We start from the raw sequence: 13,383 nt of genomic DNA on the forward strand, positions 1-13,383 counted from the left end.
TCTGGGAGGCCTCACTCCGATTAATCTTCCCTGAGGTCTGAGGTTCTCTGTTAGTCCAGCGGTTTGGGCTCGGAGCTCCCACCACAGGAGCTCAGGCCCAACATCCAGCCTGGGAACCAAGATCCCGCAAACTGGTCACTGGGGGTTCCTTCCGTCACCTTAGATGTCCGTGGTGCCCCACTGGTGCCTGGTAGGGGCCCTAGCTGTGCGGAGACACGAATTCCATGTCCTCCTAGTCTGCCATCTTGACTCCGACCCCCCAGTAAATCTTGTTTGTTTAAAAATGTCCTTATTTTCTCCAAATTTTGGGAGTAAGTTTTATTAACATGGAATGCCAGTTATTTCTTCCCAGAACTTTATTCCACTGTTTTCTTTCCATTCTTGTTGCTATGGAGTTACTCCCCAGTTTGTGTTGCTCCTTTTGTAGATACTCCTTTTTTTTTTTTTTTTTGGTCCCTATGATTGCTATAAAAATCTTCTGTTTGTTTTTTGTGTTCTGCAATTATACCACACAGTATGTGCGTGTGAATTTCTTTTTATTTATTTTGATTCATTGTTCTTTTTAAGTCTGAGGGTTCGTGTCATTTATTAATTCTGAAAAAAGTCTTGGTCGTGATAGTTTTTAATGATGATTCTTCTAATTCTCTCTCTTCTTTCTTTCTGGAAGTCTCATTACATATGTCGGCCTATTTCATTCTTACCCCCACCACCCCATGTCTCTTAACCTTTGCTATTTTCCATTTCTTTGTCTTTGTCTTCCTGGGCTACATGCTGTAATTTCTTCAAATCTTCAATTTCATGAATGATCTCTTCTGTAGCTGAACCATAAAGTTTTAAATTTCAATTAATTATTTTTCAAGTTCGAGAATTTCTACTTGATTCTTTGGTGATTTTTTACAGTCTTTGAGTCATACTTTGGATTGACTCTCTTCTAAAACCACATATTGCTTGTAGACCTTCTGAGGATGGCCATTCTGACTGGTGTGAGGCGATATCGCGTTGTAGTTTTGATTTGCATTTCTCTAATAATTAGCGAAGTTGAGCATCCTTTCATGTGCCTCTTGCCCATCTGTATGTCTTCTTTGGAAAAGTATCTACTTAGGTCTTCTGCTCATTTTTTGATTGGGTTGTTTGTTTTTTTGATATTGTGCCGCATGAGCTATTTGTAAATTTTGGAGATTAATCCCTTGTTGGTCTCATTGTTTGCAAATACTTTCTCCCATTCTGTGGGTTATCTTTTCATTTTGTTTATGGTTTCCTTTGCAAAAGCCTTTGAGTTTGATTAGGTCCCATTTGTTTATTTTTGTTTTTATTTCCATTATTCTAGGAGGTGGATCCAAAAAGATACTGCTGTGATTTATGTCAAAGAGTGTTCTGCTTATATTTTCCTCTAAGAGTTTCATAGTGTCTGGCCTTACATTTAGGTCTCTGATCTATTTTGAGTTGAGTTTTGTGTATGGTGTTAAAGAATGTTCTAATTTCACTGTGTTACATGTGGCTGTCCAGTTTTCCCAGCACCAGAATGGCCATCATCAAAAAGTCTACAAACAATAAATGCTAGAGAGGGTATGGAGAAAAGGGAACCCTCCTACACTGTTGGTGGGAATGTAAGTTGGTACAGCCACTATGCAGAACAGTATGGAGGTTCCTTAAGAAACTAAAAACAGAGTTAACATATGATCCAGCAATCCCACTCCTGGGCATATAACTGGAGAAAAACATGCACCCCATGTTTTGAAAGGATACATGCACCCCAATGTTCACTGCAGCGCTGTTTACAATAGCCAAGACCTGGAAGCAACCTAAGTGTCCATCAACAGATGAATGGATAAAGAAGATGTGATATATGTGATTCCATATATACAATGGAATATTACTCAACCATTAAAAAGAATGAAATAATGCCATTTGAAGCAGCAGGGATAGACCTGGAGATTATCATACTAAGTGAAGTAAGTCAGACAGAAAAAGACAAATATCATATGATATCGCTTATATGTGAAATCTAAAAAAAAAGAATGATACAAATGAACTTATTTACAAAACAGAAACAGACTCACAGACTTAGAGAATGAACTTACGGTTACCAGTGGGGAAGGGTGGGAGGGGATAGATTGGGAGTTTGCGATTGACATGTACACACTGCTATATTTAAAACAGATAACCAACAAGGACCTACTGTATAGTACAGGGAACTCTGCTCTATACTCTGTAATAACCTAAATGGGAAAAGAATTTGAAAAAGAACAGATACGTGTATTTCTATAACTAAATCACTCTGCTGTGCACCTGAAACACAACATTGTTCATCAACTCTACTCCAACACAAAATAAAAATGTTAAAGTCCCACATATTACACACACTTTTTTTTTTAAGCAGACTTTTTTTTTTTTAATTGGAGTAAAGTTGCTTTACAATGTTGTGTTAGTTTCTCCTGTACAGTGAAGTGAATCAGCTATATGTATACCTATATCCCCTCCTTCTTGGACTTCCCTCTATGCATGCTTTTTTTTTTGAACACTGTTTATGATAATTTTAATAATGAAATCTTCTGTATGTGGTTCTCTTGTTTGTTGTTTTCTGCTGGCTCTAACATGGGACTTTTTGTGTGCATGCTTTGTGATTTTTTAAAAAATTGTGTGCTCCTCTTTTTGGAACTCTGCAAGAATTCTTTGAGGCCTGGGTTGAGAATGCATTCCTCTCAGGAGATTTTTCTTTTATTCAGACACAAGGTCATTTCAAATTTAAATTCTTGGTTTGCAGTTTTTCAGATTAAGCAAAGGGTATAATGAGAGACACGTGGGCTGGCCAGTGTACATATTATCAAGGGAAACTTTTAAATTTCTCTTTGCACCAGCAGGATCTTTAAATTTCCTTTGAAAATATAAAACATCAAACTCACAGAGAAGTACAGTAATAGAACAGATATCTGCAATGGTAATACAATCAAACAGGTGGTTTTTGTTCCACTTGTTTACTCTTTTTTTCTTTCTAATTCCTAATTGTTCCACAGTTCTCTTTCTTTCTTGGAAAAAATTTGTATTAACAAAATATAACAATTACATTCAAAGAGATTAAAAACATGAGCAAATATTTTACTCTAATACATATTAAACAAAACTAGTTTAATTTATAAAGAGGAGTCGGGGTTTGAATCAGGGCTTGAAGGAAATGGTAAGCATTTGGAAAAGCTGTTGAGAGAAACTGCAGATGACAAAAACAAATAAAAGGGTTGATAAACAACAGCCCTGACAGCTCCACCGTGACTGGAGGCACAGATCAGCCATGGCTCGTAACTGGGAGTATCCACGCTGCAGTGTCCTCGTGGGACCGGAGTTCTGCTTGGTGGATCTGGCAGAAGGACAAGAGCTAGGGAGCCTGCAGGCAGAGCAGCTTCTGGAAGTGCTGCTTAGACTGACTGTGCATACAGATCACCTGGGTATCTCGTTAAAATGCAGATTCTGATTCAGGGGGTCTGGGACGGGGCCAGAGACTAAACATTTCCAAAGTTCCCAGGCGTTGTTAATGCTGCTGGTCTAGGGACTCACCTTTCAGCCAAGGGGTCCTGGGTCATGGAGGGAATGGAGATAAGAAGGGTCCTGACACAGCGGAAGAAACCAGATGGCCCTAGCAATTGGAGGGAGGTCTTTGTGTGTTGAAGAAGAGATTAGCAGGAGTGAGAGATGAGAGCTGGGCAGAGAAAGCAGACTGGTCAGAATGAGATATGACCATTTAGGGTATAAAGTGGATCTGGCTGAAGGCAGAATCCAGGACCTATTCATGGAACAGGTAGCTGAAGTGGAATTGTAAAGGTATCGGGAGTTAAGAAGGTCCAAGAACTGGAGGTTTAGTTGTTAGCTGTTGGTAAAACCTACAGTGATCGTGGGAGGAGTCGGGGTAGCAAAGACGGGGAGCCTGCCTGACGGTCTTTGATGAATGGGGCTTGATGGGGTGGTCATGAGAGCGTTTCAGAAGTTGGTAGCTGAGCCTGGCAAGGAGGGGTAGCAGGCAGACAGCCTCAGACTAGGATGAAGTTTGAGGTTTGGGTGGGAAACACAAGAAATAGTTGGTATGTGCACAGTTAAGAGCCTTAGTTAAGGCAAGGAAATGGAGAGAACATTTTAGAAGAAGGTCAGTGTGTTGTCCTCAAGCTCTTTACCTCTGGACAGGACAACGCTGGGGGCAATTTATGTCCTTGAGGCTCTTTGTGGATCAGGCGTGACTAGACCTCACCCAGGCCACACCCTTGCTCAGCTGCTTCCCTTTTCTTGCGCTGCTTCCCTAATGGCTTTTTCCTGAAGATTACGCCCTCAATAAATCCCAAGCACCTGAGTCTCTATCTCAGCTCTGCTTCTGGGGAGCCTGATGTAAGGCAGGTGGTCCCAGAAGTAGTGCTGGGAAGCAGACCCTAAGGATGGATTCTGGAGGTGAATCATCCACCTGCCCCTGGCGATGATGGGGCAGGAGGAGTAGTGATGGTCCCTGGAATTCTACAGCACGTGTGCTGAACTGGGAAAGGACGCATGGGGGGAAGGACACACTGGCTCGTGCGTTGTCTCTGGCTTTGTGAGATCTGAAGGGATACAGGGATTTGGGGGACCACGAAACTGGGTGGCTACTGCTGATGCTTTGAAGAGAAAAGGACAGACTGGGGCAACGAAGCATCAACTGAAGCTAAGTATGAGAGCCAGAGGTCTCCATGGCAGCACATAAGGAACCCTTCATCCCCATCAACTAGGCTCAGGATCTAATCTAAGAGTAGAGGCACGTCCTTTCAGAGAAGGAAGACTCTCAGCTCTGGTAAGTCTCCTACATTACAGGCAAAGCCCTGAGGGGGAAGGGGTGGGATCTCGACACTTAGTATGAAGATATCTGGGTAGATGCGCTCATATTTCCCTAAACGCTGCGGGCTGCAGAAGTGATTATCCCCGCTTTGTTGGTGAACAGAACTGCCCCCCCAACTCTCCCAAACGAAGTGGGTGCCTTAGAGGACCACACTTGTCCTCCTCAGGTCTGCCCCACCTCCACTGGTAGCGACCACACTAATAACTAGGGTCAGATCTCAGCAGGAGCCAACCAGAAAGTCCTGGGCCTGCAGAGGGAGGAGAGAGATTAAAAACCAAAGGACCGGCAGGAACTGGTTAAGGTTTCACGGCAGGAACAGGAGGATACGCCTGGGAGTGGATCCCAAGGGTGTGGGTCGAGGGGAAGAGCAGAGTGTGAAGGTGGATGATGGGGAGACTGTTGATATGGCACCCTCCATGACAAAGATTTCATTCCCTGGCAAGGGTTTGGGATCCGGCCCAGAAAAGCCTGGAAAAAGCGAGAGCCCACAAGAAATGAAGAAGGGACCTCAGAATTGCCACAGCAGCCCACGGAGGAAGGGACACAAAGCTGGAGAAGTGCGCAAGCTGGGAGACTGGAAGACCCACCAGCTGACTATGGTCCTCAGGAGGACCTTTTACTGAGGTGACAGGGGTTATACCGCTGTCACCAAGAAGCTCAGCAGAGGCTCTCCTCTGTGAGCCCCAGCTGATAGCAGGAGATGCTGTCACAAAACAGGACTTTCCAGTATCCATGGGAATAAGAGGATCCCAGGATGCCCAAGGCCATGTGGCAGCACTCAGCCATCAGCCAGACTCTGAGGACAGCATGCTGGGTGAGCTGCAAGACCTACAGAAGAGAACACAGTGTTCCTGGAGACAAGACATATGGGCACCCAACAGGGCACTGCTTGACATACAACCCAAAGAAACCAGGAGTGGGCAAGCCAAAGACTGAGGTGAGTCACCCCAGTGGAAAGCCAGGATGCCTTGTCCAGCTTCCAGACTGAGATCAGTTCTCAGACACAAAACCCATTTACTGAAGAAGAAACTGGGTCCCAAGACTCTGAAACACCATGACACACATATGTATAGTGATTCCTCTAGTCCTTCAGCAAAGGAACTTACGGTCTTGACTTGGCTAACTGTGTATTGTAGAAAGGGGACTACCCAGACATTCTGGAGGATGTTGGATCCAGGGCCGTGGCAGACACTGGCACCCCGTGGCCTGGTACTGAGCACTATCAGGCACCCCTGCTAGAATAGGCGCACATGGGACCCAGGTAACTGATGGAGTCCTAGGCCAGGTTCAAGTCATGGTGTATCCATCAAGTCCATGGACCTCAGTGATTATTTCCTTAATTCCTAAATATATGATCAGAATAGACATTCTTAGCAGAACCCTCACGTTGGTTGCTTGAATTAGGGAGTAAGAACTATTGTAATAGGAAAGTCAAAGCAGCAGTCCATGAAACCGTCCCTTCGCATCCTAGGTAAGACAGGACATTATAAGCACGACTGTATCCTAGAAGGCATGGCAGACGTTAGTGCCGCTTCCAAAGGCTTAACAGATGCAGGGCTGGTGGTCCTCATCGTACCCCACTCAATTCACTAGCCTGGCCCCTAGAAAAACCCAGATGGATCATGGTGAGAGATACAGCTCCACCACAAACCTAACCCACCAGCTTCAACGTGCCTGATGTGGTAATACTTTCTAGAGCAGGTGAACACGGACCCTGGTGTGTGGTTTGTGGCTACTGAGTTGGCAGATGCATCCTCCACCCCAATCAAAACAGAGGATCTGAAGCAGCTAACGCCACAGGGAATGACCATTACTCATGGAAGCCTCGTCCCAGGGCTGGGTTAATTCTTCTGCTCTCTGTCACAGTAAAGTCTGAAAGGACTTAGGCCATCTGAACATTTGCAGAAGATCACACTGGTCCAGGACATTGATGAAACTGTGTTAATCCACTTGGGTGAGCAAAGAATGACAAGTACTTTGAAGGTCTTGGTCAGAATCATGTGCTCCCGAAGGTAAGGGAAGAACTCTTCAAAGATACAGGGGCCAGCACGTCAATCAAGTTTTTAGGAGTCTGGTAGTCTGTGGCAAAGGAGAACATTTCCTCCAAAGTAAAGGACCAACTACTGTACTTTGAACTTCCTGACACCAGGAGAGAAACATGGCCTTGGAGGCTGCCGTGCATTGAGGGGGCAGCATATCCCTCTCTCGGAAACACTGCTGTGGCCCATTCATCAGGTTTCAGCATGATCCTAGCAGCCCTGCCATTTCCCTACCCTGACTCCCTCATGGGTGTTCTTAGAGCACAATTCCCTGTAACTCATGGGCACCAAGATCCCTGTCTCAAACTCAGCTTCTAGGAAACTGAACTGAAGACAAGTTCATAAAAGGGATGAGGTAGTCATGGACGAGGGAGCAGGGCTGGCTTTTATGTGATGGCTAAGGAGTACAAGGATGAAAACAAACCATAATTAAGTGTGATGGGCCTCAAGTATCCTAACTGGATGTAGGTCCCAGACAGAGGCTGCCCCCTAGGCAGTGAGTGAACAAGAATGAAAACCTTGCTCCACTCCCTCGTCACTGGCCTAGCATCTCCCCAGAAGTGTTTGATTTGGGAAATTACAGACATGTGGTTCCCATGTCCCATTTCTCCAGACATATTTGGAGAAAATATTTTGACGAGAGGCGCTACAAGCAAGCCCCCCAAACCCACTAAGAACGTGGCTGACTTGGATTCCTTCTTTGGATTCCGTGCAGGCATGATGGTAGCTACACAGGAAACTCTTCCTGAATTTAATTTTATTAAAAAAGTAAATCTGTACCAAGCACTGTGATAGTCACAATCTTCATTCCTAACATTACATTTTTAAAGGTATGTTACAAATTGTATGGCACTTTGTAATAATTCTTTTCATGTCATTATTTCATTCAGCAAATATGACTGATGGATCTAAAGATTATCATACTAAGTGAAGTAAGCCAGACAGAGAAAGATAAGTATCATATGGTATCACTTATATGTGGAATGTTAAAAAAAAAAAAAAAAAGATACAAATGAACTTATTTCCAAAATAAAAAGAGATTCACAGACATAGAAAACAAACTTATGGTTACCAAAGGGGAGAGGGGGCTGGAGGGAGGGATAAATTAGTAGGTTGGGATTAACATATATACACTACTATATATAAAATAGATAACCAGCAAGGACCTACTGTATAATAGCATAGGGAACTATACTCTATATTTTGTAATAAACTATAAGGGAAAAGAATCTGAAAAAGAATATATATATATAAGATATATACATAATATATATATTTTATATATATATAAAACTGAATTGCTATGTTGTACACTGAAACTAACATGATATTGTAAATCAACTATACTTCAATTAAAACAAATTTAATTTTTTTAATTTTAAAAAATTTAAAAAACCCCCACAGATATGATTGAATGCTTACTATATACCAGGCATTATTCTAGGCTAAGCTAATAGTGACTCTGGGATTTTTTTTCAACACATCATTTACCTATATAGATTCAAATGCCAGAGAACTGAAACATATAGACCAGGACTTATTACATACTCATTATAGGTTCCCTTTGTTTGTGTTTTCTGGTGTTTTGAGATGTGGTCCTCTTTCATTCTTTGGATTACAAGCTTCTAAGTGACGCAAACTATGTGACTGTTCTTTTAAAGAGTCTTTCATCAATGATTGGCAGTCTTCTCCCACAGGGTGTGACTGAGTGACATCCTGCCCACAGCTGAGCACAAGCCCACAAAAATACAAGTTCATTAGTCCACAAACAACTGTGACTAGTTTCATGAAGCTTGGAAAGCAAGACCCCCAAACTGTGTCAGTGTAGGAGTCCTGGCTGGGTGTTATGTACTTCACTTCAATTCTGACAGCATGAGAGACAGACCAGGACTTTTGCTCCTTTTCTCAGTGTACTGCTGATGAATTTTGCAGGACAGCAATTTTAAAACAATCCAAAAGACATTATATTTTGGAAACATGACATGACAGTGTTCCCCCAACATAATGAATATATTAATGAATTCTGACAAAAAGAGTTATATTCTGGTCTTTTTTTTTTTAACCTGCATGCTATTTATTTCCATTAGAAAAATATTATCTATATAAAATTTGGTCAGTTTCTTCTCCTCTACCATTCAAACTTAAATGCTTTAATTTTACTCAAGTAAAAGCAGAATCATGTATCTGACACGAGAACTAAATATTTCACACCATTAAGTTAATACGGTTTAATTGAATTAGGTGTGCTCTTTAGTATTTCTCAGGAATAGTAACTCATCTTTCCTACATGTTATCTCCCTTTACTTTTATTTTTCTGAGTAACTATGTAATGCGTGTCTCTTTTCCCACATCCAGTAATATGAGTGTTATAGAGGTGTAATTTATAACATCAGTAACTAGATTCATCATTAATCTTCAATTCACGTTCAATTCCCCTTATTACATGGTATTTCCAAAATAACTTCAGATATTTCAGTCAACCTTACACTTCCCAACAAAGACTGTAAAAATTAAGATGTTAATTTAAAAACATTATTAAGATTCCAGACTAAATAACACTGGGCCCACTCAGAGTGATGCTGTCACGAGAGGTCCTTGCACAGCTACTGCTACAGTCTCAACATTTTGCCCTCCTGTGGGCAAAGCAGCAACCTGAGCAGCTCTCGCAGGAAAACTACTCTGGAAGTACTGCTTGTAGATGTCACTGACAGTATTGAAGTCGTTTATGTCAGCCGGCAAAACAGCTGTTCTTACCACATTCGTGAAGTCACAGCCCGCTGCTTTCAGGATTTCACCCATGTTTGTAAGAGCTTGTTTAGTCTCTTCTGCCACCCCTCCTGGCACAAGCTATCCACTTGCAGGATCCACGGCTAGCTGTCCTGAAATGTAAATGGTCCCATCGACTAACACAGCCTGACTGTAGGGACCAACAGCCGCTGGGGCTTTCGCGGTGCTGATCACCTTTCTGATCAAAGACGACATGGCTAATGCTTTTCCCTTGGAGACAACTACCCCGTATACTGCTCCTACACGTGTCTCACGGGTCTGTTCTGGTCTTCTTAAAATTGCCATTTAAGCAAAACACGTAGCATCCCCAGAAGGGTTTGTTAAGTGGCAGTACAGCACAGCCTAGTGAACCGGTGATAAATATGGATTTTAGGCATTCTAATTAATAATCCTGGCCCTGCTGTGCAAAAACGCTATGGATTTTCTTTTTTTCTTTTCTTTTTTTTTTTTTTTGCGGTACGCGGGCCTCTCCCGTTGTGGAGCACAGGCTCCGGACGCGCAGGTTCAGCGGCCATGGCTCACGGGCCCAGCCGCTCCGCGGCATGTGGGATCTTCCCGGACCGGGGCACGAACCCATGTCCCCTGCCTCGGCAGGCGGACTCTCAACCACTGTGCCACCAGGGACGCCCTATGGATTTTCTTAATAAGGCAAAACTCAGCCTGACTCTCTACGTGCCCCCCCACCTTTTCAACGGCATCATTTGCAGTGACTCTGCTCCCAGCCAATGCCTCTTTCAGTTCCAAACATCTTTTCAGGTTCAATGTAAATGCATCTTACAAACCCACTGTTTGTCCAACGCATCAATTGATTTGATTCATAAGCCACTCTTGACCCTCTTGTACATCCCTCTCCTACAAATAATCTGGGCCTCATGCTTCCTTACTCTTCCTTCCTTCCACTAGTTTCTCTTTATTAAAAAAAAAAAAAAAGATTATTGTCAAAACAACCTTTGGTTTCTCCTTTCTGTCAGTAAAAGGAAACAACGATTGAAACAGCTGTGCCCAGGAGCACACAGCCATCCAGAATGTAACAGCGTCTAGGAGACGTTGACAAGCGTAATTTACAGATCATCACGTTATGAGAAAAAGAAGGGATGGATAAACAAATGCGAATGGCACTTTGTGATGGCAGTTCCACTAGGACAGATGGCTGGGGGCAAGACAACAGCCTTGGGCAAGATACATACAGTGAGACACAAAGTATGAACCTGTCTTTTCAGTTCAGGTGGAGACAAAAGGCGAAAACGTGCCCGTCAAAAATCATATACTAACAGAGTCAAACTCAAATTCTACTCAGATAATCCGATATAAGTCATTCACAGACCATGTGTCATAGGGCATTTCCCTCATTTTTAGCCCAATATGCAATGCCTGCAAAGGTGGCTTAATTATTTCTGTTTGAAGGTAAAATGATGTGTAGTAGGAAAGTCAAAATTGACTTGATTACTATAAGCTATGAACGTGGCTTTTAGCTGTCTTGACAGCTAGGAAGCCAAAATAAAGAATTAAATCCAAGCTCTGCGTGTGTAGACAGAGGCCGGACTTTGGATCCTAGAGAACCAAGTTTAGTCTGAGTATTCTTTCCGTTTGGGGAGATGGCAGAGGACTCTTCTGTTTAGAAAGCTCGGTGTGCTGCATTTTATCAAATGGCACTTCATTTACCCACAAAATGAATCAGGGAAAGCGTAAAAGATAAAGAGAAGAGGACAAAGCCAGCCTTCTGGGTCGCATCTTGATTCTTCCACTGTTGAGATCCGCAGCTCCCCAGGAGCCTGGCACCGGCGGACTGAATGCCAACCCTGGGCATATACGCTGGGGTTGAGAGCAGACTGAAGGCCAATCCCGGGGACACGCTGGGGTTGTGAGCAGGGCCGGGATGTGCCGTAGCCCCCTCATCCTGGTCGCTGCCCAACCACGGGGTGATTTCTTGTAGGCTGGTAGAGCTGGGGACAACCCACCTTGGCTCTGGGGCAGGGGCTATGCTGGGTCCTCAGAGCCACACAGCTGTGATTTCACAGGGCAGCACGACAAAGTTCTGAGCTCCAGCAAACGGTGCACAGGGTGAAGCGCTGCCACCACCATATATGCACTGTATTTCCTTCCTTCTTTCTTTTTTTTTTTTGATTATTTTACTTGAAGTATAGTTGATTTACAATGTTGTGTTAATTTTTGCTGTACAGCAAAGTGTATCAGTTATACATATACATATATCCACTCTTTTTTAGATTCTTTTCCATTGTGGTTTATCATAGGATATGGAATATAGTTCCCTGTGCTATACAGGAGGACCTTGTTGTTTATCTATTCTATATCTCATAGTTTGCACCTGCTAATCCCAAACTCCTAGTCCATCCCTCCCCCTCCCCCTTGGCAACCACAGGTCTGTTCTCTATATCCATGAGTCTGTTTCTGTTTTGTAAATATGTTCATTTGTGTCGTATCTTAGATTCCACATATAAGTGATACCATGTGGTATTTGTCTTTCTCTTTCTGACTTACTTCACTTAGTATGATTTTCTCTAGTTGCATCCATGTTGCTGCAAATGGCATTATTTCATTCTTTTTTTATGGCTGAGTAGTATTCCATCGTATATAGGTACCACATCTTCTTTTTCCATACATCTGTCGATGGACATTTAGGTTGTCTCCAAGCGTTGGCTGTTATGAATAGTGCTGCTACAAACGTAGGGGTTATGTGCTCTATTTCTAGGTGGGACAGGCTATCGGAGCTTCTAGTTTTTATCATGACAGCTGTAAATATCACTAAGAGGATTTTAAAATGCTAACTGCCACTGATAGGACCTCAGTTCCTTAGATTGTGGAAGGTACCACATCAGTCTCAGCAAAATGGCATCACTGTCCACCCAGCTAAGCAACTGGAAGCCAAGCTCTCCCTAAACACCTTTCCTAAGCACCCCACACCTCACAGCCAACCCTTCACCCACTCCTACTGGTTTACCTTTCCCAGTATGGGAAGATGCAAGGAAAGGTTTGATCAGAAAGCTAAAATAATCATGTCTTTCTCCCAGTGGGTGAGAATCTTTCTCCTCTTCTGGCAAACAAGAAAATGTCTCACTTCAGTTCACGTCCGGATGAGATGGTGGTGTAGGTGCTGGTGATTCTGTCACTGACTGACTTGACACATGGCCACTCCATCCTGCCGTTCATCTGCCCCTAAGCTGGGGTGACAGGACAGATGGCCACCAGTGGAGGGAGGGCTCCAGTAATGCCAGGCAGTAGGACACCTGCACTAAAGACTTCAGTGCTGGGGAACACCGGGGCCCCTGCCCAGTGTGGGTGTGATGGGGCAGGGGGCTAAAGGAATTCTCTAGCCCCCTTTTCTGATGGGAAGCGCAAGACCAGTAAAGAAAAGGCTCTGGAAGGAAGCAATTGGGACCTTCTTGGCTGTCTCTGCCATCTCTACACTTCCTACTCCCTCTCTGCCTGGGCATTTGGGCAACAAGGGCGGGCAACTCAGTGATCTGTGGGTGTGGGGTGCCCAGCACCCAGGGCTGCTCCAAGCATCGCTCCTCAGAGAACAGGGACAGGCTGAAAGAGTTACTCTCGGCGCCACTGGGACAATGAAACCAGAAATGATCTGGTCAGACCATAAAAGAACACGTGCTGGGAGAGTATTTTGGTAGAATCATCCTGTATTTCTTACAAATGATGACACATTTTCAGCCTGCCGTACGACGCTCCTGACACCTT

The 13,383-nt window shown here is 43.6% G+C and overlaps 1 protein-coding gene and 1 pseudogene across 1 annotated transcript in view; both read right to left on the bottom strand.

Annotated features, from left to right (window-relative positions):
• The window catches only part of MTUS2 (microtubule associated scaffold protein 2), a 492,284-nt gene that overhangs the window by 85,422 nt on the left and 393,479 nt on the right, over positions 1-13,383 (bottom strand). The window lies entirely within an intron of this gene.
• Positions 7,887-9,950, bottom strand: LOC111175196 (2-iminobutanoate/2-iminopropanoate deaminase pseudogene; annotated as a pseudogene).

The sequence above is a fragment of the Delphinapterus leucas genome, chromosome 18 (genome assembly GCF_059928025.1).
Source record: "Delphinapterus leucas isolate spDelLeu-1000000601 "Yukka" chromosome 18, BTC_Dleu_Yukka2, whole genome shotgun sequence".
Classification (NCBI taxonomy): Eukaryota; Metazoa; Chordata; class Mammalia; order Artiodactyla; family Monodontidae; genus Delphinapterus; species Delphinapterus leucas.